Source organism: Xenopus tropicalis, chromosome 4 (genome assembly GCF_000004195.4).
Source record: "Xenopus tropicalis strain Nigerian chromosome 4, UCB_Xtro_10.0, whole genome shotgun sequence".
Taxonomy (NCBI): Eukaryota; Metazoa; Chordata; class Amphibia; order Anura; family Pipidae; genus Xenopus; species Xenopus tropicalis.
The window spans coordinates 33,928,752-33,955,685 of record NC_030680.2 but is presented as its reverse complement, the minus strand read 5'-3'; the positions used below and the strand labels follow the sequence as shown (position 1 = coordinate 33,955,685).

The following is a 26,934-nucleotide window of genomic DNA, read 5'->3' as shown; positions in this document are numbered from 1 at the left end:
AGGTGGATATTCCAGTGGCTCGTCTTTCTAACAGAACTACAATTCCCATTGAAGATGGCTCAGGGATTTAAGTCCCATTAGTCCTGCTGAGGGTGCACTAAGAAGAATTTATATGTCAGGTTCTGCCATTTCAAAACCTTCCCTGGCTTCTGTATCAGTATCAAGAGCTCTCAAATGCTGATTGTTAAATATTGAGGAAGATATTGAAGGTGGAATTGATAGAGACACTCCTCTTGATATGATGCCTCTGACTTTCTTTGTGATTCTTCATTGGAAATTCTGAAGCTGTCAAGTTGTACTATGGTTCTATCTTCAGCTGGTCGGTGGGCTTTGTGGTTAAAGGCTTGGCCAGCAGACCTTGCCTGTAAGAACTCTCTTTGCAATCTGCCTTGTGAACCTGGGAAACTCTTTGGTTCCGGCTTGGAAAAAATTATTGAATATATGGCTCCTGGTAAAGGTAAAATGCTTCCACAAGACAAGACTAAATCTTCTAAAAAATCAACTTTCATCCTTATACAAGAAGATCCCCTTCAAACAACAGATACAGATCAAGACTCAGATTCCAAGACAGAGAGCAGGACAGGTGTACTAGACAGTCTAGACCCCCTGGATCTAGAATCAATTCTTTCACACCCAAACAGAAGCCAGACTCTGCTAAGAAACAAGATTTCTGACGCCAGGCCTCATCATCCTGTGGGTGGAAGACTTCAAAAGTTTTACCACCAATGGGTATCTATAACTTCAGATGCTTGGGTGCTACAGATTATAAGGGAATGTTATCGCATAGAATTTGTACAGACACCTCTGCAAAAATTTTGCCTCACTTCAATAAAGAATAATTATCTTCGGGATGCAATTCAGGAATACTTAGCTTTGGAAGCTCTGGAACCTGTTCCCCTAGAAGAAAGAGGAAGAGGGGTTTATTCCCGGATTTTCCTAGTTCCAAAACCTGGGGGGAAATTCAGGATGATTATAGATCTCAGATAGCTGAATCAATTCATCCAAAAAACTCACTTTCGTATGGAATCCATATACTCTGCAACTAGCTTCATTGAGCAAGACAACCTTATGATTACTCTTTATTTGTCAAATGCCTATTTCCATGTTCCCATCCATCCTGCAAGCAGACATTTCCTGAGAGTTGCAGTTCTCATGCATAGTTCTATACTTCATCTTCAATTCAAAGCCTTACCCTTCGGCATTACAACTGCGCCAAGAGTGTTCACAAAATTCATCATAACTGCTGTGGCTGCTTTAAGGCAAAGAGGTGTCCTCAACGATTGGCTATCAAAAGCTTCCTCCATACATCAGATTTTAGAACACAAGAATCCTGTCATTCAGGTTCTGACATCACTAGGTTGGCTTCTGAATCTGGAAAAGTCAAATCTTATTCCGTCTACCAGAGTAAAGTTCCTGGGTCTTATCTTAGACTCTTCACAGATGAAAGTATTCCTTCCTCAGGAGAGACTTTCCAAGCTGTCAAGTGAAATCAGAAATGTTATGATCCATCCCTTAATTTCATTTCGTCAAGCAATGAAGTTATTAGGTCTCATGACATCAGCGATAGATGCAGTTCCATGGGCAAAGGTCCATATCAGGGATCTTCAGTCAGAGATCTTATCCAAGTGGAACAAGCAGATCAACTCCTTCGATCACACACTCCGGATATCCAAGGAGACAAGATTGTCCCTTCCCTGGTGGTTGCATCCTCAGAATCTGCTGAAGGGTTCTTCTTTTCGGAAGATTCCTCATCTGGTGATCACAACAGATGCCTCATTAACAGGTTGGGGTGCTCACCTTCAGACATGCAGTACACATGGTCTGTGGCCCATGAGGGACAGGAGTTGTTCCTCGAATTTCAGGGAGCTCAAGGCGGTGTGGCAAGCTCTCCTGGCCTTTCATAACCAAATCCTGGGCAAAGCTGTTTGTATTCAATCGGACAACCAGACCACTGTGTCCTATCTGAATTGTCAGGGCGGAACCAGATCTCCTCGTCTCATGAGTCTTTGTGCCAGGATTCTTGCTTGGGCGGAGTTGAATTTAATAAGTCTTTCCGCTCTGCATATAAAAGGCACAGACAACATCCTGGCAGACCAACTCAGCTGGCAGAAATTCAGTCAGTGGGAGTGGTCTCTGAATCAAGAACTGTTCCTTCAGAGTGTGGATCGTTGCGGTCTTCCACAAATAGACCTAATGGCCATGAAGGTGAACTTTCCCAGGGCAATTTCTGGATTCTACAGCAGAAGAAAGATCTACTAGAATCAGATGTTCTGTCAGGCTGATTCCATGATGCTAGAAAGACAAGGTTTCTCCATAGAAGTAATAAAGACCTTACAATTTTCCAGGAAACCTTCTACTACTCAATCTTATGCAAGACATTTAAAAGTCTTTCATAATTGGTGTCTGAATGCTTCTAAGGATCCTAAAGTTTTTGATCTTCCAGTAATTTTACAATTCCTTCAGAATGGATTTGACAAGGGTCTGGCTCCTAGCACACTGAAAGTTAAAATTTCAGCGTTGTCATTCTTTTATGGAATTAAGTTATATTCAAATCCTCATGTGAAAAGATTTGTTAAAGCTGTCATGAATTTAGAGCCACCTCAGAGAATGCTGATACCTTCCTGGGACCTTAATCTAGTGCTTAACAGACTTACAGTTTTTCCCTTTGAACCATTACCGGAAGTTTCTTTGAAATTCCTTACTTTAAAAGTTATATTTCTAACTGCAATTACATCAGCACGTAGGGTTGGAGAACTCTAAAGTTTGGCTGTGTATCCACCATACAGTACTTTTTTTCCAGACAAAGTTATTTTGAAATCATTGCCTTTCTTCAGACCTAAAGTTAATTCACTTGCTAATCGGAATTCAGAAGTCATTCTTCCATCATTTTTTCATGAACCTAAGAATGAGGAACAGAGGAAATTCCATACCCTGGATCTTTGCAGATGTCTTCGTATTTATATTAAAGGTGGCCATACACGCACCGATAATATCGTACGAAACCTCGTTTTGTACGATATTCGGTGTGTGTATGGTATGTCGGCGAGTCGACCGATATCGCAGGAAGCTGCTGATATCGGCCGACTCGCCGATCAGAACAGTTTGAAAATTTTGATCGGGCACCATAGAAGGCGCCTGACCAAAATCTCCCTTCAGCGCTGAATCGGCAGAAGGAGGTAGAAATCCTATTGTTTCTACCTCCTTACCTGCCGATTCAGCCCTGAATGGTGTGTGGCGGATCTGACGATGTTTCGTGTGACCGATGGTCGCACGAAACATTGTCAGATCACCACGTGTATGGCCAGCTTAACAGAACGAAAGATTTTAGAAAGTCAGAGCATCTCTTTGTTCTTTTCTGGGATAAGAAGAAAGGAGAGAAAGCTTCTATAGTTTCTATTTCAAGATGGATTAAAGAATCTATTCGTGAATCTTATAGACTGGAGAAAATAGAACCTCCTTCAGGTATCAGAGCTCATTCTATGACAGCTATCTCTACTTAATGGGCGGAAAAAGTGTCACCAGCTGAAATCTGTAGAGCTGCTACATGGAGCAACCTCCATACTTTTGCCAAACATTATCGGTTGGATGTATCAGCCTCACAGAAAGCAACGTTTGGCACAAAAGTCCTTGAAGCAGTCTTCCAATAATTGACTGTGCTTCTAGCTATATAAATCACTTGTGCTGCCTGAGGACGTAAAGGGAAAGAGAAAATGTATTTCTTTTCCCTTAGTCCGAAGGCAGCACAGGTTTCCCTCCCTAATAAAGATTGCTAAAGCCAGAAGGGACTGGCAGTGTGGAGCCTCCTTTTGGTCTATAGGGGAGGAGCCTGCAGCTGGTGTTGGCATTCTCTTTAAAGGCCCTCAGCACAGGCTAATTGAAATTTCAGTGGGTCGTCTGTTGTTAGATTTTACCTTGGGTAATACCAGGATGAGGGTCATCAATACATATGGTCCTCAAATCCCCTCAGAGAGAACAAACTTATGGTCTGAAATAGCTCAGTACTTAATTGTTCCATATACTCTGTTGCTATTGGGGGATTTCAATCAGGGTCTCATACCCTCTCGGAAAACTTCTAGGTCCCTGAGAACAATGGTGCACCAAGCAGGCCTAGTTGACCTTTTTGCTGCTAATGGTAGGCGCCCGGCAAATACCTACACGTGTAGCACTCGCTCATCACGCATTGATTTTGTGTTCGCTAATTCAACCACATCCTTCACTGGGTGTAAAGAAGTTGTGGTTGAGTTCTCAGACCATCTGGCCATTTCTGTCACTCTGGGTGTATCCTCCGTGCCCACAAGGGGTAAAGGTTTATGGAGATTAGGGCCAAATGCTCTTACAGACCCTCACACCTTACAAGGTTTCAAAGAATTATTAGATTTGCAGTTGCAGAGAGTTAGTTTCTACGACTCCTATGCTAAATGGTGGGAGCAAGCCAAACAGACATTTAAGCACCATTTTAAATCTTCAGCATCTGCTAAGTCTGCTAGGCAATATCGAGCCTATCTTGCAGTCAGAAGCAAGCTGGAATATGCCATCTCCAACAAGTTGTCCAGCCATGATATACAGAAGCTTAAGGAACGGCTCAGGGAACTCCAGTACTCCCGCTATAAGTCTCTCATCTTTGAGAGGGACTATGGCAAGTTCCTGACGCCCGACCCTTACTTGCAATGTAGAGAGAAGGAGAATGCCAAGATTGTTACTGGTTTCTTAGACTCCAAAGGGCAACTGCAACAGTCAAAAACAGGTATCTTGACAGTAGTTGCTGAGTTTTATAAGGAGCTGTTTAAAGATAAAGCCATTGATTCTTCTCTTATTGATGGTTTTCTGGCATCAGTAGAACACCCCAAAGCTAACACTGATTTCTCGTCACTCACAAGAGAGATAGATGAGGGGGAGATTATGGAAGCTATAGCCTCACTTCCTCTCAAAAAATCCCCTGGTCCTGATGGGCTGACCTCAGAATTTTATAAAGCTTTTAGTAAGGAACTGTCACCAATCCTTCAGAAAGTGTTTACCCAGTGCTTGCAGACAGGGCAGCTGCCAAGGTCCCTGAGGGAATCTGCCCTCATTCTATTGTCTAAGGGCAAAGACCGCAGGCAAATTACTAATTGGAGGCCCATAGCTTTACTCAACACGGACCGTAAAATCCTGGCTAAGGTGCTGTTCAATAGGTTGTATGCTGTCTCTGATCTTTTGCTATCAGAAGATCAATATTGTGCTGTGAAGGGGAGAGGGGTCCTTCAGGCAGCAGCCACAATAAGGGAGACAACTGAATATGCAAAAGTGACAAACTGCGAAAAATACCTTCTTGGTTTGGATCAAGCAAAAGCCTTTGACCGGGTGCAACACCCGTACCTGTGGGCTACTTTGTCTAAGAATGGCATCCCGGTTCCATTTGACAATTGGTTGAAAACATTATACCAGGAGGGAGAATGCTTCCCCTTGATCAATGGTTGGCAGGGCGCTAGGTTCCCGGTGGGTGCTGGGGTGCGGCAGGGCTGCCCGCTCAGTCCACTCCTGTATGTTTTTGCCTTGGATCCTTTTCTCAGGCAACTGCGCAGTGGTGGACTGGTTGGAGTCTGCATCCCTCGGTCTCCTCCGGTCAGCTTGGTGGCTTATGCTGATGATGTCTCAGTTTGGGTATCTGATTCGTCAGAGGTAGATATCCTGATGGAGGCTCTTGACACCTATTCCGAAGCTTCGGGATCGGCGGTTAACATTGACAAGTCAGAGGCACTCTGGGTGTCGGACTCCAAGCCTGCCTTCCAAGTGTCGAGTTTTCCGATGACCTCCAACAAAATTAAGGCTCTGGGGATAAAGTTTGGGAGGGACGTGTCTGGGAAATCCAACTGGGAGGAGAAATTAGATGTCGGAAAAAAAAGGTTCAGCGCTGGTGCAAATTGCGACTGACCTACAGGGAAAGGGTTGCTATAGTCAAGGCTTACTTGGTCCCTATGTTTCTGTACCTGTCCTACATTTACCCAATACCTGCCACACTGTGTGCAGCTTTGCAGGCTATGTTTTTTACAATGCTCTGGGGTAACAAGATCACTTTAGTTAAGAGGGGCATTACTTACCTGCCAAAGAGCAAAGGTGGCCTCGACATGGTGTGCCCTATAGCCTTTTTTGCATCCACATTCTTGACATTTAACTTTTCCAAGTTGGATGCAGACCCCCCTGCATTGTGGCAGATAGGAATCTCATATTGGTCTGAGCCAAACCTCACCAAGTGGTATAAGGGAGAAAGGTTGACCCAAGTCAGACGGAAAAATTGCAACATTCCTGAATATGTCATCACTGCTTTGGTATGGGTCAGGAAGTGGGCCTTGTTCAAGCGCCAGCTCGATACGGTCCCCCGAAAGGCCCTGTATAGTGATATTGTTCAGGGTTATTTTGTTGCTGCCCCTGTGCTCAGTGACTGCATCGGTGACACCGCAGAGCGCTCACTTTGTCTCTTGAACAGCAAATCGTTACCTCCCAAACTGTACAATGTTCAGTGGCTGTCTCTGCATGGGAAACTGAAGGTGCGGGGTAATTACCGGCACCTCTCTCGGCCGGACAGGTTGTGCCCCTGGGGTTGTGCTGTTGAGGAAACTCAATGCCATTTTTTGGTTCACTGCCCAGTGTCAACAGCGGTCAGGCGTTCCCTAGCAACAGAGTTATAGTTTCCTTCTCTCAAAGTGGCCGGATACGCTCACCTAGCCTATGGAACGCTAGATAACGCCGCCTACAGTGCTGACCACACCTACATCATTGTGTCGGTCTTTAAAGGAACAGTAACACCAAAAAATGAAAGAGCTTTAAAGTAATAAAAATATAATGCACTGTTGCCTTGCACTGGTAAAACTGGTGTGTTTGCTACAGTAACACTACTATAATTTATATAATAAGCTGCTGTGTAGCCATGGGGGAAGCCATTCAAGCTGGAAAAAAGGCACAGGTTACATAGCAGATAACAGATAAGCTCTGTAGAATACAATAGTGTTTATCTGTTATCTGCTATGTGCCTGTGCATTTTCTCCTTTGAATGGCTGCCCCCATGGCTACACAGCAGCTTATTTATATAAATTATAGTAGACTTTCTGAAGTAAACATACAACTTTTACCAGTGCAGGGCAGCAGCACATTATATTGTAATTACTTTATACACTTTTATTTTTTGGCGTTACTGTTCCTTTAAGTATTTCCTGTGGCAGTTCCGGTGCAAGCAGACCATTGGGCACCCTAACACCTCTGTAGACACCATGGTGAGGGCAATGGTTAGTGAGTTAACCAAGCTGCGCATCCCACTGCCATGATACCAGGGCCCACATTAGCCGCCCTTACCCTGTTAGCTGCTACCTGGCTTACTGGTTATTTGTGCTCTCAACTGGGATCCCCATGGGGCCATAGTTCAGGTAATAATGTGTTTCTCCCAGGTTTTCTGGGAGTTGTCACGTTGTTATTAGACTGGGTTCTTACATGGGACTTAGAGCTTTCTGGACCTGCCAAGCTCACTATGTTGGACCCCCAGGAGCAACAGGATGTAAATGGTTTTGATTTTCCATCGTCCTCTTCCGGAAATCCACGGCAAAATCATAGACTCTTCCCAGGACTGAGACTGCTTTTGTCCATATGTCAGGATCTTCATCAGGACATTTGGCCAGTGGACTGGGGGGGTGAATTTTTAGTTGTAACTTGAAATTATTGGCCGGCATGTCTGAGTTGTGTTAATTCTCTTTTGTGAAGTTTTTAATAAAACCACATAAAAACCCTAATAAAGATTGTTGCATTGAGGTGGTGTCTTTATTGCTAGTCATTACACAACTTGCTGGTGGGGGGGGGGTGGATTTATAGAGTAGGTTTTGGCTGTTAACTATTTGTTTACCTTCCTGTCCAAACAGCAGGACATGTGTATAAATCACTTGTGCTGCCCCTTCGGACTAAAAGAAAAGAAAATTACCTACAGGTAAGAAATACATTTTCTCTATATTTGGTACTGGCGCATTCAGAAGACATGAGATAAAATAAAATATTTTTTTTTCATTTTTTTAGACATTTAGAAGCCTATATCTTGTTACAGAATTGGAATTACACAAATTGCAGCATATTTTGAAAGCTTAGATTGTCCTAAAAAAAAAAAACAGTATATTGTTTTCCTGGGTAAACTAAAAGTCCCCCTGAGGAAAGGCCCTTAAAGTGAAAGACGGATAAATGTTCAAAAACTGTCTGCCAATAAAATTTCCGCTTTGATCAAATTAGTGCACAGTGAAAGGGTTAAACAATTATTAGCTACATAAACCACAATTAGTTACATCTCAGAGTCTGCTGCAGAATAAAGTTAAACAGCTGGCTCCATAGCTCAGTGGTTAGAGCACTGGTCTTGTAAACCAGGGGTCGCGAGTTCAATTCTCGCTGGGGCCTCATTTATTTACAGTACTGTAATTAGCAAAAAACTAAATAACCAATATGCCAGTCACCTACAACATTTGTCACAGAAAATTATAGTAGCAAAATAAAATGGCACATTTAACAAAGTGCAAAGAGTTGCACCTTATTCTTTACTTTAGTTGTGTCAACAATGATATGCAGAAATTTAAAAAATCTAGAGTAATGATCCCCAACCGGTGCCTCGTGAGCAATATGTTTGTCACCACCCCCTTTGATCTTGCTCCTGGGGGCCATTAAAGTAGGTGTCCAGTTTTACATTTTCAGCTTGAAGCACAGAGACTTTTACTCCAGTTTTACTCCAAGCAGAGCCTCCTGTAGGCTATCAGTCCACATAGGGCTACCAAAGAGCCCTTATTTATCATTCCCAAAAAACTTTTTTCATACTTATGTGGCTCACCAACACTTTTTACATCTGAGTGTGGCTCACAAGTAAAAAAGGTTGGGGATCGTTGATCTATTGCTTCAAAATCTAGACACAATTGCAACAATGAAAAAATACATTTGGAGATGCCGGGGATTGAACCCGGGGCCTCATACATGCAAAGCATGCGCTCTACCACTGAGCTACATCCCCATGCTGCTAAAACAGACTTTACAAAAAAACTTTTTTCATTGACTATATTGGGATTAAACCAAAAACAACTAACAGGTTTATACTTTTATAAATATTTTTCAATCAATTATTAATTTTTTTAAGTATGTTGAAAAATACATTTGCGATATAACACATTTGATCTAAAAATTCTGGTTTAGTTAAAATGCAATATGACTGAAAAAGACAATTTCAAGGAAACAAAATTTTACAATTACTGGCATTTGTAAATATGTCCATATGATTTTGTTTTAATAGCACATAACAGAAAAACCTCCACTATGCAATAATGCAGTGGCTCTTGCCCCAGAGTAGCACAGTGACCTGGTGTATATAATCATGCACTGAGCTTACGAATGTTATATTGACAATCAGAGCATAATAGTGCAGTGATCCTTAAACTGACAATGACCCACCACTAGGAATAGCCAAAATGATTAGCGGCAAACACAGGCATTGCTTTTTATGACATATGCAATGGCTTTTAACGCATGAGTCAAAGGAATGACGTACATGTTTAAAGAAAAACTACGCATGTGTCAAAAGCCGACACACGTGTCATAGACAGCGACACCCGCGTCAAAGGAAGCAACTTTCAGAATTTTTTTTCGCCACGTGAATCATTTCACCCATCCCTACCCACAGCCATATTATGGCATGCTGACCATCTCTATATAGTAACACTTTGACACAGTGGCAGGTTAATCTAAAGCAGTGCTGTCCAACTGGCGGCCCCCCTCTGTGTGGCCCCCCACCTGTCTGGCTGCTTTGATGGCTTACCTTTGAGTAAGCATTAAATGGTATCAGTACTGAGATTAACTGGCCCCCTGCATGGTTCTCACCTCAGATTCAGGCTGTAATCCCTCTGTATTGTTTAAAAATGTAATCCCCTATGTTTTTCACACCTTTTAGTTTCTGCATTGTTCAACCCCTGCAGTGTTCACACCTCAGGCTCAGACTGTAGTCACTCCCATTGTTCACTTCTTCACACTTCAGACATAGGTACTGTAGGCAGAGTATGGCACATACAGCCAGCATAGGGCAGGTAGAGTATGGCACACACAGGCAGCATAGGTCAGGGTGGGTATGGCACACAGGAAGGGTAGGGCAGGCAGAGTATGGCACACACAGTCAGGGTAGGGCAGGCAGAGTATGGCACACACAGGCAGCATAGGGCAGGCAGAGTATGGCACACACAGGAAGGGTAGGGCAGGCAGAGTATGGCACACACAGTAAGGGTAGGGCAGGCAGAGTATGGCACACACAGTAAGGGTAGGGCAGGCAGAGTATGGCACACACAGTAAGGGTGGGGCAGGCAGAGTATGGCACACACAGGAAGGGTAGGGCAGGCAGAGTATGGCACACACAGTCAGGGTAGGGCAGGCAGAGTATGGCACACACAGGCAGGTTAGGACAGGCAGAGTATGGCACACACAGACAGCATAGGACAGGCAGAGTGCTGCCTGTGTGTGCCATACTCTGCTTGCCCTATGCTGCTTGTGGGAGGTGAACCTGGCAGGGGTTTGTTGTGGGAGTTTGTTAGCAGTTGGAAATAGCCATTAAATGGTCCCAAAGGTGTGTAATTATGTACTGGGGGTTGCTCTGCTATCCACAGGGGAGGAGGAGGCATATGGAATTTAAGGGTATATCTTAATATGACATAATTCTTTCACATATGAATGATGGTTGATATCCCCACAGTAAGGACCAAGCATTTGGGATTTTGCTGTGCTACCACCATTGTGATAAAATGGGTGTGGTTTGAAGTGGGTGTGGTTTCAAAAAGGGGAGTGGTCAAAACTGGCTTCCATTAGCGGCCCTCCACCATGTATGCTAGAGAAATTTCGGTCCTCGGCACCGTAGAAGTTGGACAGCACTGATCTAAAGGATATGATTAAGTAGTTTTCATTGAGTATAATATCACAAAAACAGAACAATGCAAAACAGTCCTCATGAAGGGCGCTGTGGCTTAGTTGGTTAAAGCGCCTGTCTAGTAAACAGGAGATCCTGAGTTCGAATCTCAGCAGTGCCTTCAGCCTTTTTAGAAGACATTGATAAATAAACTTTCCATTTATACATTACAGTTATGACTGAATGTCTATGTCTGTAATACGATTTAAATGCCGGGATATTCCCTACCAATCAGTTGAACTGAAGAAGCCGCTTGGATGAGTGGTGAAATGTTTTCAAGAAAACAGTCTTATTGCTTTAAACTTACTAGATACTGTATATCATGACCTTGATGAATGACACTCTTCATAGAAATATGGTTCTATGTAATGTCTTTGCATGGTGGGAGGGAATTAACTGAAAAAATACGCTATTGAAGGTTTAAAGGTATGACAAATAGAGTGATTATATACTTACCATTTAATCTTTTTCTCTTCTCTTACATTGGGGACACAGGCACCATAGGACACTAAAAGGTTAAAAGTGACTACTCCTGCCCAGGGCTACATCCCCTGCCTGCCTTCCTCAATCCTCTGTTTCCAGTCAGAAAAAGTAAAGGACTGCTGAACAAACGTGAAAACTTTGAAAAGAGGAGGATCTCTGCACCCAGAAACAGCAATAGAGTTTTGAGGTTCCCCACAATTTAACTATAACGGAAAAAACTTGTCGCACTCAGATGCAGATGGCAAAACAATAACTCCAGGGAGGGAAGGCCAGTGTAGGAGAAGGGGGGAAAAGAAGTTGCCGACTTTTACGCCTGTTTGGATCTCTGTCGTATGGGACGAAAAAATGGACAGCGCTTGAGATTGTGCCGTTTTGGCTTGTTTTGTGGTAGCAGGGTGCTCTTGCCTCCTGCCGCCTAAGCCAATAGAGTTCCAAAGAGTAGCTTGCCAACAAAGGGTAAACTAACCAGAGATCTTTCGGAGGTTAGGTTCACCGACCATGTCTTAAGCCAGAGAAAACAGTGTGCTGCAATAGATTGGGCCGGACCCTTGGCCAGCAGCTTGGCTGCATCACAAAGATAAGCATTGGAATCCACTATCTTGGAAAGCAGAAGGTCCCTAGCTGGATCCTCTAACCCTAGCAGCTGAGCCACCTGTTCAATCCATACCTCCATAGCCTTGGAGACCCATGCAATGGCACAACTTACCAGTAGCCCCATTGAAAAAAATGAGTTTCTAAAAGCAACCCTGTATTTGTGCCAAGTATACTTAAAGAGTAAGTAAACCTTTTTTTCTATCAGTAAAATTACTCTAAACAGCCTCCAGAATTACCTACCTTTGTCCCAGCATTCTGTCTGACTCCTCAATTAGAAATTGATCGTTTCCTTATTGTTATATTTTTATTAATTATTATTTTAATAACCCCGTTGTATTAATCTATTCTACTGTACAGCGCTGCGTACATAAGTAGCGCTTTATAAATAAAGATATATATACAAAGCCTGACCATAGTACAGTATTCATATCCTGGCAAAAACCTGGAGATGCCGGGGATTGAACCCGGGGCCTCATACATGCAAAGCATGCGCTCTACCACTGAGCTACATCCCCGCCTACAACAGCAAAATCACAGTGAAATTTTTCACACAAGCAGGTTTGTGTTCAGTTTGTAAAGTGACATTTAGGGGCTGATTTACTTACCCACGAACGGGTCGAAATGAGTCCGATTGCGTTTTTTTCGTAATGATCGGTATTTTGCGATTTTTTCGTATGTTTTGCGATTTTTTCGGATTCTTTACGAATTTTTCGTTACCAATACGATTTTTGCGTAAAAACGCGAGTTTTTCGTAGCCATTACGAAAGTTGCGTAAAATCTGGCGATTTTTCGTAGCGTTAAAACTTGCGCAAAAAATTGCGTTTTTTTCGTAGCGTTAAAACTTACGCGAAACTTTGCAGCTTTTAAGTTTTAACGCTACGAAAAATGCGCAACTTTTCGCGTAAGTTTTAACGCTACGAAAAAAGCGCAACTTTTTACGCAACTTTCGTAATGGATACGAAAAACTCGCGTTTTTACGCAAAAATCGTATTGGTAACGAAAAATTCGTAAAGAATCCGAAAAAATCGCAAAACATACGAAAAAGTCGCAAAATGTTCGTTTTCAAGTCGGAACTTTTCCAATTCGGGTCGGATTCGTGGGTAAGTAAATCAGCCCCTTAGTGTCACAAGAAATTCCCAGAATAAACCTTGAAGTTTAAATTACAGATTATGGATTGTCAATCCCCTTCAGCTGGTGGTAATAAGTTATGGTCACAAGAGGAGCATTTTTTGGTCAGGCAAATGTTTGTGAGATACCTAGTGAAAGTGTGAAACTGATGCAAACAACTTCTCAATTATTCTAGGTCAGTGCTGTCCAACTTCTGTGGTGCCAAGGGCCGGAATTTCTCTTGCATACATGGTGGAGGGCCGCTAATGGAAGCCAGTTTTGACCACTCCCCCTTTAAACCACACCCACTTCAAACCTCACCCATTTTATCACGATTACAGCCTGAATCTGAGGTGAGAACCATGCATGGGGCCAGTTAAGCTCAGTACTGATACCATTTAAAGCTTATGTGTTTTCCGATGGTCTTAGGCGACCCCTGGCCAAAGGTTGAGAACCGATGTAATAAAGGGACCTTAATCCTAGGGACATGTTGGTGCTGGGGTCTTGCTGAGGAGCAATTCTGATTGTTTGAAACCTGGGCCAGTCTTGCATGCCACATTTTTACCTGCTACCTAATCCAGGTTGCAACTGCCTTAACTACAACTGCAACCACAGAACTGATATCATCGTCAGTGGGTTGTAAAAATAAAATGTGCTTATATTAAGACCTGTGACTGCAGTAAAGTGGAACTAATACAGATCTGACATGCAACAAATGTAACTCAAACTGTTTATGTGTATACATACCCCAAATCTGCCCATGCATGGCAAGCTAACATTTTACTTTCTTTTGAAAATCGGGTTGTGGAGATGGTGGGGGGGACCAAAAATGGGCAGGGCTAATGCAGAGGAGGCAGTGCTGCTCAGAAAACCAGAGTGAGCTGCAGGGTGGAAGAGGTAATGTGCAGGATGGAGGAAGAGAGGGGGTGGTATTGAGGAGGGCCAGAACATTAGGCATTACAAATTTACCAGCAAGTACATTGCCGGTAAATTTCTTATAGCAGCCCTGGACCTAGCTGTGTTTTTACGGGCTTGGCCGGGGAAATAGCAGCCAGGTGACAACCCAACCTGTAAATCCATAGATGCCAGTACAATTTCCTAAGTCACCTAAAAGAATACTCTCTTACCATCAGAAATAAAAACACGAATCCTTTCCTCCGTTGAAGCAATTACTGCTTACAGACATACATTATTTCAAAACATGTTTTTTAAAATATGGTTAAATATGTTAAAATGCTCTTTAACAGTGTGAGTAGCTTTTCTTAAAAATACATTTAAAAGCTTGCAAAATTAAAGTGGAGATGCCGGGGATTGAACCCGGGGCCTCACACATGCGAAGCGTGCGCTCTACCACTGAGCTACATCCCCGTCACATGTTTGCAAGATTACATGTATTTCTCAATACATGTAGTCTCTATACATTATAAAATCATTTTCATTTGATTAGGTGATCATATGTAGGGTGATGACAATGAAACATATTTACTGTTATTAACAGCAACACTCATATGTCTTTAATAATCAGAGATTTCCAAGCATTCCACTAGGGGGCAGCCTTGACTAGGAGAGCGCTCTCACTCTCTCTAGATAAATACATTGCTCAAAAAAATAAAATCCTAGCTCTGAATGAATGAAATATTCTTATTAAATAATTTGTTCTTTACATAGTTCCCCAGACCTGAATCCAAGTGAGCACATCTGGGACATCATGTCTCACTCCTTCCACCAATGCACTGCACCACAGACTGTCCAGGATTGGTGGATGCTTTAGTCCAGGTCTGGGAGGAGATCCCTCAGGAGACCATCCGCCACCTCATCAGGAGCATGCCCAGGCATTGTAGGGAGGTTATACAGGCATGTGGCCACACACACTACTGAGCCTCATTTTGACTTGTTTTAAGGACATTACATCAAAGTTGGATCAGCCTGTAGTGTTTTTTTCCACTTTAATTTCGAGGACTCCAAATCCAGACCTCCATGGGTTGATAAATTTGATTTCCATTGATAATTTTTGTGTGATTTTGTTGTCAGCACATTCAACTATGTAAAGAACGAAATATTTGATAAGAATATTTCATTCATTCAGATCTAGGATGTCTTATTTTTGTGTTCCCTTTATTTTTTTGAGCAGTGTATGTATGCAATATTTATAATGTGTTAAAAATGAAAAGGTGGCCATACACGGTAAGATTTGCTCTTTTGGCAAGGTTGCCAAACAAGTAGATCTTCTCCCGATATGGGCAACATTGGGTGAAACATAATTTCTGCTTCTTAGGGTGATGGCACATGGGATGTTTTGTCACCTATGATAAATCCAAAGTAATCTAAAGTTTTCATTGTGAGGCACGTTTTACCACCAGTGATTCACATCACTTCTTGTGTGAAGTAAATGAAAAAACTTAATATCGCCCAAAGAAGCGCAGATTTACAATAGGCAACAGAATGTCCCCCTCTGCCATTACATGTATAAAGTGCTCTATAAATTCCCCAATCTATGAGAACTCACACCCAGATAATCCACTAGGTGGCAGTACTCACAAAGAAATAAAGATCTGACCGTTAACGCTTCATAGAAATGCTTATATAAAACAACCAGTGGCTGCATATGCATTTATGATTCTGTGCCTCTTTATTTCACATTATTACAACTTGAGATGGTAATATACTTAGCTGAAAATCTAACCAGCTGCACATGTTCTATATTGTTTTGTCGCCTAAGAATGTAATGAGGTTCTCAGCACTATACCTTCTGGTATATGAGAGTAAATAAACTAGAATGGATGAGCTCTTTTTTTGTCATACTGTCAATTGACTATTTTTATGTGGCCCGATCCCCTGCACCACACGTATCCATATAATGTATATGGATTGTATAACTTAATACTACTACTAACTATGTCCAAACCTCAATATCTCAGCTGGCGCTGTGGCTTAGTTGGTTAAAGCGCCTGTCTAGTAAACAGGAGATCCTGAGTTCGAATCTCAGCAGTGCCTAAGTTTTTTTTTGTTTCTCAAAATCTGAATTCAAGCAAGCATTTCAAATGGAAACTTTTATAGTTTTAGTTAACAGCAATTATTTACTGCATCTTTCAATTTGAAACTAACACATGCTTTGTATTATAGGAAAATTCTTTGTTAAATTTAAATAATTATTTGTAAATACAAATTATTTAAGACTATAAATACATTGTTGTCAACTTCCAGGCTATTCAGATTATTACAGAGAACACCTGCTAATAAAGTCCTGTTCACAATTTCTTTTATTGGAATTGAAAAAATGAGGGGAAAAAAAAATTAAAAGCTTTCGTAGTCGGCAGGATTCGAACCTGCGCGGGGAAACCCCAATGGATTTCAAGTCCATCGCCTTAACCACTCGGCCACGACTACACCCATACTAAAATGTGTTATGAAGGAAAGATCCCATTACGTATTGTTGTGCAACCGAATAGCAATTTAGAAAGAAAACAGATTTCAGTGAGGGAATGGTAAAAATAAAATTGGTTGCACATCACGGCGAACAAAAGTAAATGGCACAGCCTTGTGCAGAAAGCAATTACTGACACATCAATGATGAATTATAAACATCCACAACAATGGCTCCATAGCTCAGGGGTTAGAGCACTGGTCTTGTAAACCAGGGGTCGCGAGTTCAAATCTCGCTGGGGCCTACCTTTTGTTCCCCTCCTCCTCCTTTTTTCCTTCCCTTCCCCTACCCTCCCATTCAATTCCCCCCCTCCCCTCCCCTCCCCTCCCCTCCCCTCCCCTCCCCACACACACAGATAAAGAAGGAACAAAAGTGGCTGGCCTGAACACTGCCTTTATATAGTAAATGTTCTCTGTATCTAGCTAAGCATTAAAAGGTCCAAATTCAAGCAGACGTTTCAAATATATTTAACTTTTTATACAAATGTGCATTGTCATTATGATCTAGTGCATAATGGCATTTTATTTTTTGATGTGTCTCTAGACTTTTTTTAATAAATGCACACTATCTATTCGGTGAGGCTGCAGTAAGAAAACATTACATTACTCTGCATACAAAACACTTTGGAATCTGAACGTCCTAGTTATCTGTAAAAATATAGATGTTTCTGCCCGGTTTCGAACCGGGGACCTTTCGCGTGTGAGGCGAACGTGATAACCACTACACTACAGAAACCAACTGATAACACAAACGTTCAAGTTATTCTGAAGTAGGTATGGTCAGCTGAAAGTATAAGCCTGCTATAGCCTACTACACATACCTTGATAATTTAATCTTTAAATCCTGAAAAGAAAGAACTGCAAGCCAATATAGGCTTTCACAAAAAAAAATATCTATACAGGAAATACATTTACATAGTTACTACCAATGGCATTATTCTTTGCCCACATACAAGACCTCGTGGCGCAACGGTAGCGCGTCTGACTCCAGATCAGAAGGTTGCGTGTTCAAATCACGTCGGGGTCAAAATTTTTGGAAAAAAACAAACAAACAGAATATATCTGCTGTTCCTTGCTGCATACATAAGTGCGCTATAAAAATATCAGACATACCTAATGTAATTGACAGCAGCTGTGGTAGATACCAAAAAGGACTGCATCCTATTACACTGCACCTTCCCATGTCAACCTGTTTTGGCACCCTAATCTAGAAAAATGCACAGAAATAGACAATGCTGATAAATAATCCAAACATTATGGGGCTAATTTACTAAAATTTGTTTTATTCTGGCCTTGAAAGTCGTATAAACTCAACAGGGTATAAAGGAGAAAATTGTTTCATACTGTTATTTTCCTTTTCTAGTCATCCCCATGGCAGCATGTAAATACATATGGGTACGCTCCTCATGTGAGCTTACAGAAGAAAACATATATACGCCTCCTTGTCACACATAAATACCTCCAAGTCTTAGTTTTAAGATGTAAAATAAAGCAGAAAGGTTAATAGGGTGGGCATGCTGCCATGGGCATGACCAGGAAAGGAAAATTACGGTAAGTATGAAACAATTTTCTCCTTTCCTGGTCATCCCCAGGCAGCATGTAAATACATATGGGTAAATACCACAGCAATAAACAAGGGAGGGAGTCAAGACCTTGATGGTGGATTCATTCTTAACACTGCTCTGAAGAATTGTTCAATCAAAGGCTCCTCAGCCTATCTTCACCCTAAGACTGCAGACAAAGCTGAGACTTGTACTTTAAGTGAATATGCTCAATTCATAATCTAACCTGGACTGAAGTAAATCCAAAATAACAGGTGTTGAGGGTTTCAAAGGATTGCAACCTTCACCCTGGGCCCAGGAGACAACCCGATCCCAGATTCTGTCATATGAATTCACTGTACATCTCTTTATTGAACGAATTAGAGTTTCTATAACTTGGTCAGAGCAACCGTGAGATCTTAATCTGGATTTCTCAATCTCCAAGTCGCCAAGTTGAGCTTGGAAAGACTCGGGTGAGGATAAGGACCTTGACATCAGATCCTCCAATAGAGGCAATGTCAGAGGTTCCTGGATTGAAAGTCGCTTCAGCAGCAGAAACCATGGCCTGCGAGACCAGTTTGTAATTATTGATATTAGATTCATGCGGGATACCAAAATCTTTCTCAAAACCCTGAAGATCAGAGCGAACGGAGGAAACACATAAGCCCAAAGGTTCTCCCAGCACTGTGAGAATGCATCTGTCCCCATTGCGAGACGGGATGGGACTCTGGAGGTAGATTTGAGCCCAGTCCTGTCCGATCTTACCTTTACAGCAGAACCCCACAAAAAAGGCCTGAGATGCTTCAGGGCCTCCATGATTGCTCTCAGCTCTCACACATCCGAGGGAAGGTGGAATAGATCCGAACTCCACAAGCCCTGGACTACCTACTGGACTATGAGCTCCCCAGCCGTGGCCTAATGCATCTGAAAAAACTTCCACCCAACTGGGCTCTGCTAGAGGATAACCCATGTGGAGATTGCTTGGTCTCTGCCACCAATGAAATTGAGCTTTCATCTTCGGAGAAAGAAGAATAATCTGCGACCAGTCCTGAGACTCCAGTCTCCACTGGGAAAGAAAACATCTCTGGATGGGTCTCATCTTTCACCTCGCCCACTTCAGGTCGATATTGGATGTTAACAGACCCAGCAAGCCATATACTCCCTGGCTGAGAGACTCTGACAAGACATCAACTGCTTGGTCTTTGCCCAATCGACAGAATCTTCTGTTGCGGAAGAGAAAACATCCCTATCTTTGTATTGAAGAAGGCACCTAGGTAAATTATGGTCTGAGAAGGCTCTGGTTGGCTCTTGCTCTCGTTTATGATCCAACCATACAGCTTCAAAGGTCTTCATGACTTGTACCACGTGACGAAGGAGTATCGACCTGTCCCTCGCAACCACTAGCAGGTTGTCCAAATAATGGTAGAGTTCTATACCTTCCCTTCTCAACTTCGCTATTAGAACAACCAGGACTTTGGTTGAATTGCAGATGTTGACCCCTTCATGCAAATCTGAGGTATTTGTGATGCTCCTCTGCTACTGGGACGTGCAAGTACGCATCCTTTACATCTAACAATGCTAGCCAATCCTCCTGGCTGTACTGCCTTTTTTAGATTTAATGATTCCATCTTGAATCACTGAGGCTTTATGAACTCATACAAATATAAATAAGTGCAATTCTCAGTGTATGCTCCTCACTTCAGATACCTCGCTTTATGAACTCATTCAATCTCCTTAGGTCTAGAATTGGCTGTAACTCTCCTGATGCCTTTGTCACCAGAAACAGGGGCGAATAAAACCCTTGTCCCCTTTGCTCTGAAGGAACTGGCTGAACTGCACCTTTTGCCAGCAGCTGTGCAATATAGTTTTGCAGAATCGAATGGTTTTCTGGCTTTGCCTTCGTGGCCACAAAATAATTCCTTCTGGGTTTTACGATACCCACTTGTCTTTTATATCTTCGGTTCAGACCTGCTGAAATCTTAATAATCTTGCACCTACAGCCGACTGGACTGACCTCTTCTCATAGAGATTTTGGCTGATGCTTCTTGGGAGATCTAGAGACTTTCAGTTGGGTAGAGCGAAAAAAGGCAGACTGCCCTGTAAGCCATGGAGCCCTATACTGCTTACCAGGCTTGTAAGATCTAGCCTCCTCCTCCTCCCTTCGTCTATAGCAGTGCTGTCCAACTTCTGCAGTGCAGAGGGCCGAAAATTCTCGCGCATACATGGTGGAGAGCCGCTAATGGAAGCCAGTTTTGACCACTACCCCTTTAAACCACACCCACTTCAAACCACACCCATTTTATCACTATGGTGGTAGTGCAGCAAAAACCCAAATGCTTCGTTCTCACTCACACCATCATTCATATGTGAAAGAATTATATTATGTCATATTAAGACGTACCCTTAAATTCATATGCCTCCTCCTCCCCTGTGGATAGCACAGCAACCCCCAGCATATACAGTGGAGGAAATAATTATTTGACCCCTCACTGATTTTGTAAGTTTGTCCAATGACAAAGAAATGAAAAGTCTCAGAACAGTATCATTTCAATGGTAGGTGTATTTTAACAGTGGCAGATAGCACATCAAAAGGAAAATAGAAAAAATAACTTTAAATAAAAGATAGCAACTGATTTGCATTTCATTGAGTGTAATAAGTTTTTGAACCCCTACCAACCATTAAGAGTTCTGGCTCCCACAGAGTGGTTAGACACTTCTACTCAATTAGTCAACCTCATTAAGGACACCTGTCTTAACTAGTCACCTGTATAAAAGACACCTGTCCACAGAATCAATCAATCAAGCAGACTCCAAACTCTCCAACATGGGAAAGACCAAAGAGCTGTCCAAGGATGTCAGAGACAAAATTGTAGACCTGCACAAGGCTGGAATGGGCTACAAAACCATTAGCAAGAAGTTGGGAGAGAAGGTGACAACTGTTGGTGCGATTGTTCGAAAATGGAAGGAGCACAAAATGACCATCAATCGACCTCGCTCTGGGGCTCCACGCAAGATCTCACCTCGTGGGGTGTCAATGATTCTGAGAAAGGTGAAAAAGCATCCTAGAACTACACGGGAGGAGTTAGTTAATGACCTCAAATTAGCAGGGACCACAGTCACCAAGAAAACCATTGGAAACACATTACACCGCAATGGATTAAAATCCTGCAGGGCTCGCAAGGTCCCCCTGCTCAAGAAGGCACATGTGCAGGCCCGTCTGAAGTTTGCCAATGAACACCTGAATGATTCTGTGAGTGACTGGGAGAAGGTGCTGTGGTCTGATGAGACCAAAATAGAGCTCTTTGGCATTAACTCAACTCGCTGTGTTTGGAGGAAGAAAAATGCTGCCTATGACCCCCAAAACACCGTCCCCACCGTCAAGCATGGGGGTGAAAACATTTTGCTTTGGGGGTGTTTTTCTGCTAAGGGCACAGGACAACTTATTCGCATTAACGGGAAAATGGACGGAGCCATGTTTCGTGAAATCCTGAACGACAACCTCCTTCCCTCTGCCTGGAAACTGAAAATGGGTCGTGGATGGGTGTTCCAGCACGACAATGACCCAAAACATACAGCAAAGGCAACAAAGGAGTGGCTCAAGAAGAAGCACATTAAGGTCATGGAGTGGCCTAGTCAGTCTCCGGACCTTAATCCAATAGAAAACCTATGGAGGGAGCTCAAGCTCAGAGTTGCACAGAGACAGCCTCGAAACCTTAGGGATTTAGAGATGATCTGCAAAGAGGAGTGGACCAACATTCCTCCTAAAATGTGCGCAAACTTGGTCATCAATTACAAGAAACGTTTGACCTCTGTGCTTGCAAACAAGGGTTTTTCCACTAAGTATTAAGTCTTTTTTTGTTAGAGGGTTCAAAAACTTATTTCACTCAATGAAATGCAAATCAGTTGCTATCTTTTATTTAAAGTTATTTTTTCGATTTTCCTTTTGATGTGCTATCTGCCACTGTTAAAATAAACCTACCATTGAAATGATACTGTTCTGAGACTTTTCATTTCTTTGTCATTGGACAAACTTACAAAATCAGTGAGGGGTCAAATAATTATTTCCTCCACTGTAATTACACACCTTAGGGACCATTTCATCACTATTTCCAACTGCTAACAAACTCCCAAAACATACCCTTGCCAGGTTCACCTCCCACAGGCAGCATAGGGTAGGCAGAGTATAGCACACACAGGCAGCACTCTGCCTGCCCTATGATGCCTGTGTGTGCCATACTCTGCCCTATGCTGCCTGTGTGTGCCGTACTCTGCCTGCCCTGCCTGTGTGTGCCATGCTCTGCCAGCCCTATGCTGTCTGTGTGTGCCATACTCAGCCCTATCCTGCCTGTGTGTGCAATGTTCTGCCAGTCCTATGCTGCCTGTGTGTGCCATGCTCTGCCTGCCCTACCCTGCCTGTGTGTGCCATATCCTCCCTGACCTATGCTGCCTGTGTGTGCCATACTCTGCCTGCCTTCCTGTGTGTGCCATGCTCTGCCAGCCCTATGCTGCCTGTGTGTGCCATACTCAGCCCTATCCTGCCTGTGTGTGCAATGCTCTGCCAGCCCTATGCTGCCTGTGTGTACCATGCTCTGCCTGCCCTATGCTGTCTATGTGCCATACTCTGCTTACCCTATGCTGCCTACACATAGGCAGCATAGACCAGGCAGTACATACAATGTCTGAGGTGTGAACAGGAAAACAATATGGGTAATTACAGCCTGAAGTGTGAACACTGCAGGGGATAAACAATGCAGAGATTAGAAGGTGTGAACAGTACAGGGGATTTAATTTTTAAACAATACAAAGGGATTACTGCCTGAATCTGAGGTGAGAACCATGCATGGGGCCAGTTAAGCTCAGTACTGAAACCATTTAAAGCTTACACAAAGGTAAGCCATCAAAGCAGCCAGACAGGTGGGGGGCCACACAGAGGGGGGGTCGAGGGCCGCCAGTTGGACAGCACTGGTCTATAGGGTATCTGATTACTTCTTCGGCTCATCCAAATTTTTGCAGAAAAGCCATTTTCCTTTATAAGGTAATCTATACAAAGTGTTTTTTGAATCTGTGTCAACATACCAAACACACAGCCATAAGGCACGGCAGGCAGCAACAACATACATCGTATTTTGGGCAGAAAGATTAGAACGATCCACTGCTGCCTCCAGACAGAAATCTGCTGCCTTTTTAAGATCCATAAAGGCTTCAGCTAATTTCTCTTTCGCACAATTCTCCAAAATCACCCGCTCAATGTTCTCTGCCCAAATGGACATACCGGTAGCCTTGGCAAGAGAAACTAGCGACACTGCTGGCTTACAGGCTGCTCCCGCTGTCAAATAAGTTTTCTTTAACTCTGTCTCCATCCTCCTATCCATCGGGTGTCTTCTTTGACAGGCAAGCAAAGGATTATCAGGGCCGTGGGTGATGAGCCGCTGGAAGAATTCCCAGAGGAAGGACCTCTCCTACACCTCCCACTGAGGTAACAGATGCGGAGGGTGAAACAGGACTGGACCAATTGGAGGAGTGGTAGGAGTGCCAAGCCGGGTGTCTAAGCAGAATCGTAAGGCAGGAGAATAGTGAAGCAGGCAGGAAGTCAGTTCAGGCAGCGTGGTTCGAATATCCAAGTGATATTGTGATAACATGGGTGTGGTTTGAAGTGGGTGCAGTTTAAAAAGGGTAGGGGTCAAAACTGGCTTCCATTATTGGCCCTCTACAGCATAGGGCAGAAAAACTGCAGCCCTAAATACTATATAATTGAACAGCATTAATTTAAATAATTGTTGCAAAAATATACCTTAAGCCAGTGCAGTATTCAGCGAAGAAGAGGTGTAGGGGGGTGCCTAAAATATTTTTTTTCTTTTAATAAAATACTTCAGATTAGGTTTTTTGCAATCTTATTGTGTTACCTACCTATCTAGTTCTATTTTATTAACATTATTATTATTAAAGAACTAAACCCTAGCTCATTTTCAGCCACCTCCTCCAAAGTTCCCTCCCTGCAGCATATATTCTCTTCAAAAGTTCCCGTGTGCCAACCTGTCATAAATCTGCAGCACATAGTAAAAGAGTTAAAAGGCACCATTTCCCCCTGACTTCCGTCCTCATCTGTCAGTTCTCAGATATGGATTTTGCAGGAGCATATGCAGTCAAAGCTGATTCAGCAGGTTGATTCGGTTGTGCATGCTTGAAGATGAGGATGACTGAACTCAGCTGTGTAGCTCTGCAGATTTAGGGTGAAGACACATGGGACAATTTAAAAAGTCGGTCATGGTGACTAATCGTGGCAGCTTTTCTGCCATAGGGTGCTGTTTAATCGATGCAACTAATCGTGCGCTGATCTTCACCCTTATGGCACAGGGACACTTTTAAACAGAATAACTCTAGTGGGAGAGAGCTTAAGGGGGGATGGGTTACGGTTTAGTTCTCCTTTACCATGTATTAATAAAGCACCAACATATTCCACAGTTATGTACAATAAATGGGTTTATACAGTGAACCTACAAATTACATAAAGAAAACAAAATCTGATACCAGAGGATTTTGCATGCTGCCCAATCACCTTATTTTGGTATGACCTGTAGAGGTGAACATACATTCAAAAGCAATTAAAATAGTCAGGTAGTAGCACAATAGACTTATTATTGAAAGAATGATGGAAAATTTGTCATTGCCTGGACTTTTCTGGAACTGAAGTGTAACCCCTATATTGTCAAATATACATTGGTTGAAGAACTCACAATGAAACCCATTAACACCAAATAAACAACCAATCAATGCAATTACATTTATCGAAAACAAACTGATCAGTAATAAAACAATCCCATCAGTAGTCAGAATACCTGACTAGGTATTGCACACCGCAATAATCATTTTACAGTTAAAAACAAATAAGCAACAAAACAGACTTAAAAATGCCATCAAACCAATAACATTAAAGTGTATAAATAACTAAATAATTACAATATAATGTACTGCTGTCCTGCCCTGATACAACTGGTATGTCTACCTCAAAAACTTTATAGCAAAAAACAGTTTAGAACAGCACCATTTGTAATTCCTGTGTAAAATGCCTTTATTGCATACATCTTAGGGCATTCCAGCAACATTTCAGGCCACATGTGGCCTTTTAACAAGCTTTAACAAAAAGTTTATACAAATAAAGCTGCTGTTTAGCCATAAGGGCAGGCATTCAAAGGAAAAGGCACAGCCACATAGCAAATAATGGATAAAACACTATTGTATTCTACAGAGTTTATCTGTTATCGGATATGTAACCTGTGCCTTTTCTCCCTTTTTTCAGCTTGAATAGCTGCCCCCATGGATACACAGCAGCTGATTTACCGTATATACTCGAGTATAAGCCGAGTTTTTCAGCACCAATAATGTGCTGAAAAAGGCAGCACATTATACGGTAATGCGTTCTGTTACGCTCGCACACACACCCCCCCCGGCACGCACACACGTCGCTCCTTGCGCGCGGCCGCCGACTGTGTGGCCCGGAGCCCCAAACGGGGGAGCGCCGAGTGGCAGAAGGGGGGTGTACGCGCGTTGCGTGCTGAGTGTGCGCCTGGAGCGGCAGACAGGGGTGTTGTCGCGTTGTGTGCCGAGTGTGCAGCTTGAGCGGCAGACGGGGGTGTTTGCGTGTTGCGACTACAGGACAGCAGGTTTTTATATGTTCATCAAGTCTGCAAAGGCCCTTCCCCATTAGTCTGGAATATGGATCAATACAAGGATCTCATCTAATTATAACTGATGGATCGGTGACCTTAGCTTACTTACAGCTTTACTTACTTAAGAACTGTAGAATCCAGAAGTTCAATATTTTGTGCCTGTTCTTTGCCCAAATGTCATTATTGTAATCAGAATAAAAATGCATCCACAACCTTCTTAGTGTAAAACAATTTAATTTACCCCATAATGTTCACTGAGTTGGGTAATTGCAATGAGACAGCTCCAGTAGGGAGCCAACTTACTATTAATCCATGGTACAATCCAGAAAATTCATTAAAACTGTGTTAGTGCAGCACCATTGTCTTCACACTTTAAGGCTTTGTACCAGTCGATGAGTTCATGATGGCATAGCAGCACTCAACCTGTAATGGTCTCTTATTTATGGGCAGTCATTCCTACACTCCCTTGCAGTGACCTTTTTTGTGAGGTGCCACTGCATGGGGATGCATAAATCATACTGATCTGGACTGGGATTCATGTTGCACTTCACTAGTGGGTTATTATCTAAATCAGCTTTGTTGGTTAATATGTTGAACATTTTACTAGGTTTGTCTCTGCACATACCTTAAATTTGCTAAGTATCTAAACATTAAATAGACCCAATAGAATTGTATATTAGGATTGTAGAATAGGATTAATTATATCTTGGAATTAAGGTTTGGGTTTATTATTACACAGAAAAATGTTATCATTTTTTAAAAAGTGAATTATATGATTAAAATGGAGTCTATGGGGGATGGCCTTTCCGTAATTTGGAGCTTTCTGGATAATGGTTTTTTCAGATAATGGATTCCATACCTGTATGTCAACTTAGGACAATAACTAAAATAGCTTGGTGATGCAGTATCTAAAGCAGCCTTTTGGATCTTTATCTAAAGCAACTTGGTGGGCAAATGCCTAAAGTAGCTTGGCCATGCAGTATCTCTTTATGATCCAAATCATAATCAGTTTGTTCTGTGCAGAGCAGAATAATTAATAGCAAATTGTTCTAGAATTAAACTTGTCTAAAATATCTCAAGAATAGTAGTATGTTTACTAGATCATGTTGTGAGTGAACATTGTACTATAATTGCTCAAAGAAAGATTTTGTCTTCAAATTCTTCCAAATCAGGTTCGTAAATTGAA

General features: G+C 42.4%; 10 non-coding genes across 10 annotated transcripts; 5 read left to right on the top strand and 5 right to left on the bottom strand.

Moving 5' to 3' along the window:
• Positions 1-8,330: 8,330 nt before the first annotated feature.
• trnat-ugu lies at positions 8,331-8,403 on the top strand. The gene has a single exon. It is a non-coding gene; the product is annotated as a tRNA-Thr (tRNA).
• A 529-nt stretch (positions 8,404-8,932) lies between these two features.
• trnaa-ugc lies at positions 8,933-9,004 on the bottom strand. Its single transcript has one exon. It is a non-coding gene; the product is annotated as a tRNA-Ala (tRNA).
• Positions 9,005-10,980: 1,976 nt separating this feature from the next.
• trnat-agu lies at positions 10,981-11,054 on the top strand. The gene has a single exon. It is a non-coding gene; the product is annotated as a tRNA-Thr (tRNA).
• Positions 11,055-12,453: 1,399 nt separating this feature from the next.
• Positions 12,454-12,525, bottom strand: trnaa-ugc. The gene has a single exon. It is a non-coding gene; the product is annotated as a tRNA-Ala (tRNA).
• Positions 12,526-14,413: 1,888 nt separating this feature from the next.
• On the bottom strand, positions 14,414-14,485 carry trnaa-cgc. The gene has a single exon. It is a non-coding gene; the product is annotated as a tRNA-Ala (tRNA).
• Positions 14,486-16,037: 1,552 nt separating this feature from the next.
• Positions 16,038-16,111, top strand: trnat-agu. Its single transcript has one exon. It is a non-coding gene; the product is annotated as a tRNA-Thr (tRNA).
• A 311-nt stretch (positions 16,112-16,422) lies between these two features.
• Positions 16,423-16,504, bottom strand: trnas-uga. Its single transcript has one exon. It is a non-coding gene; the product is annotated as a tRNA-Ser (tRNA).
• A 208-nt stretch (positions 16,505-16,712) lies between these two features.
• On the top strand, positions 16,713-16,785 carry trnat-ugu. Its single transcript has one exon. It is a non-coding gene; the product is annotated as a tRNA-Thr (tRNA).
• Positions 16,786-17,203: 418 nt separating this feature from the next.
• trnav-cac lies at positions 17,204-17,276 on the bottom strand. The gene has a single exon. It is a non-coding gene; the product is annotated as a tRNA-Val (tRNA).
• Positions 17,277-17,495: 219 nt separating this feature from the next.
• Positions 17,496-17,567, top strand: trnaw-cca. The gene has a single exon. It is a non-coding gene; the product is annotated as a tRNA-Trp (tRNA).
• The last annotated feature ends 9,367 nt before the right edge of the window (positions 17,568-26,934 follow it).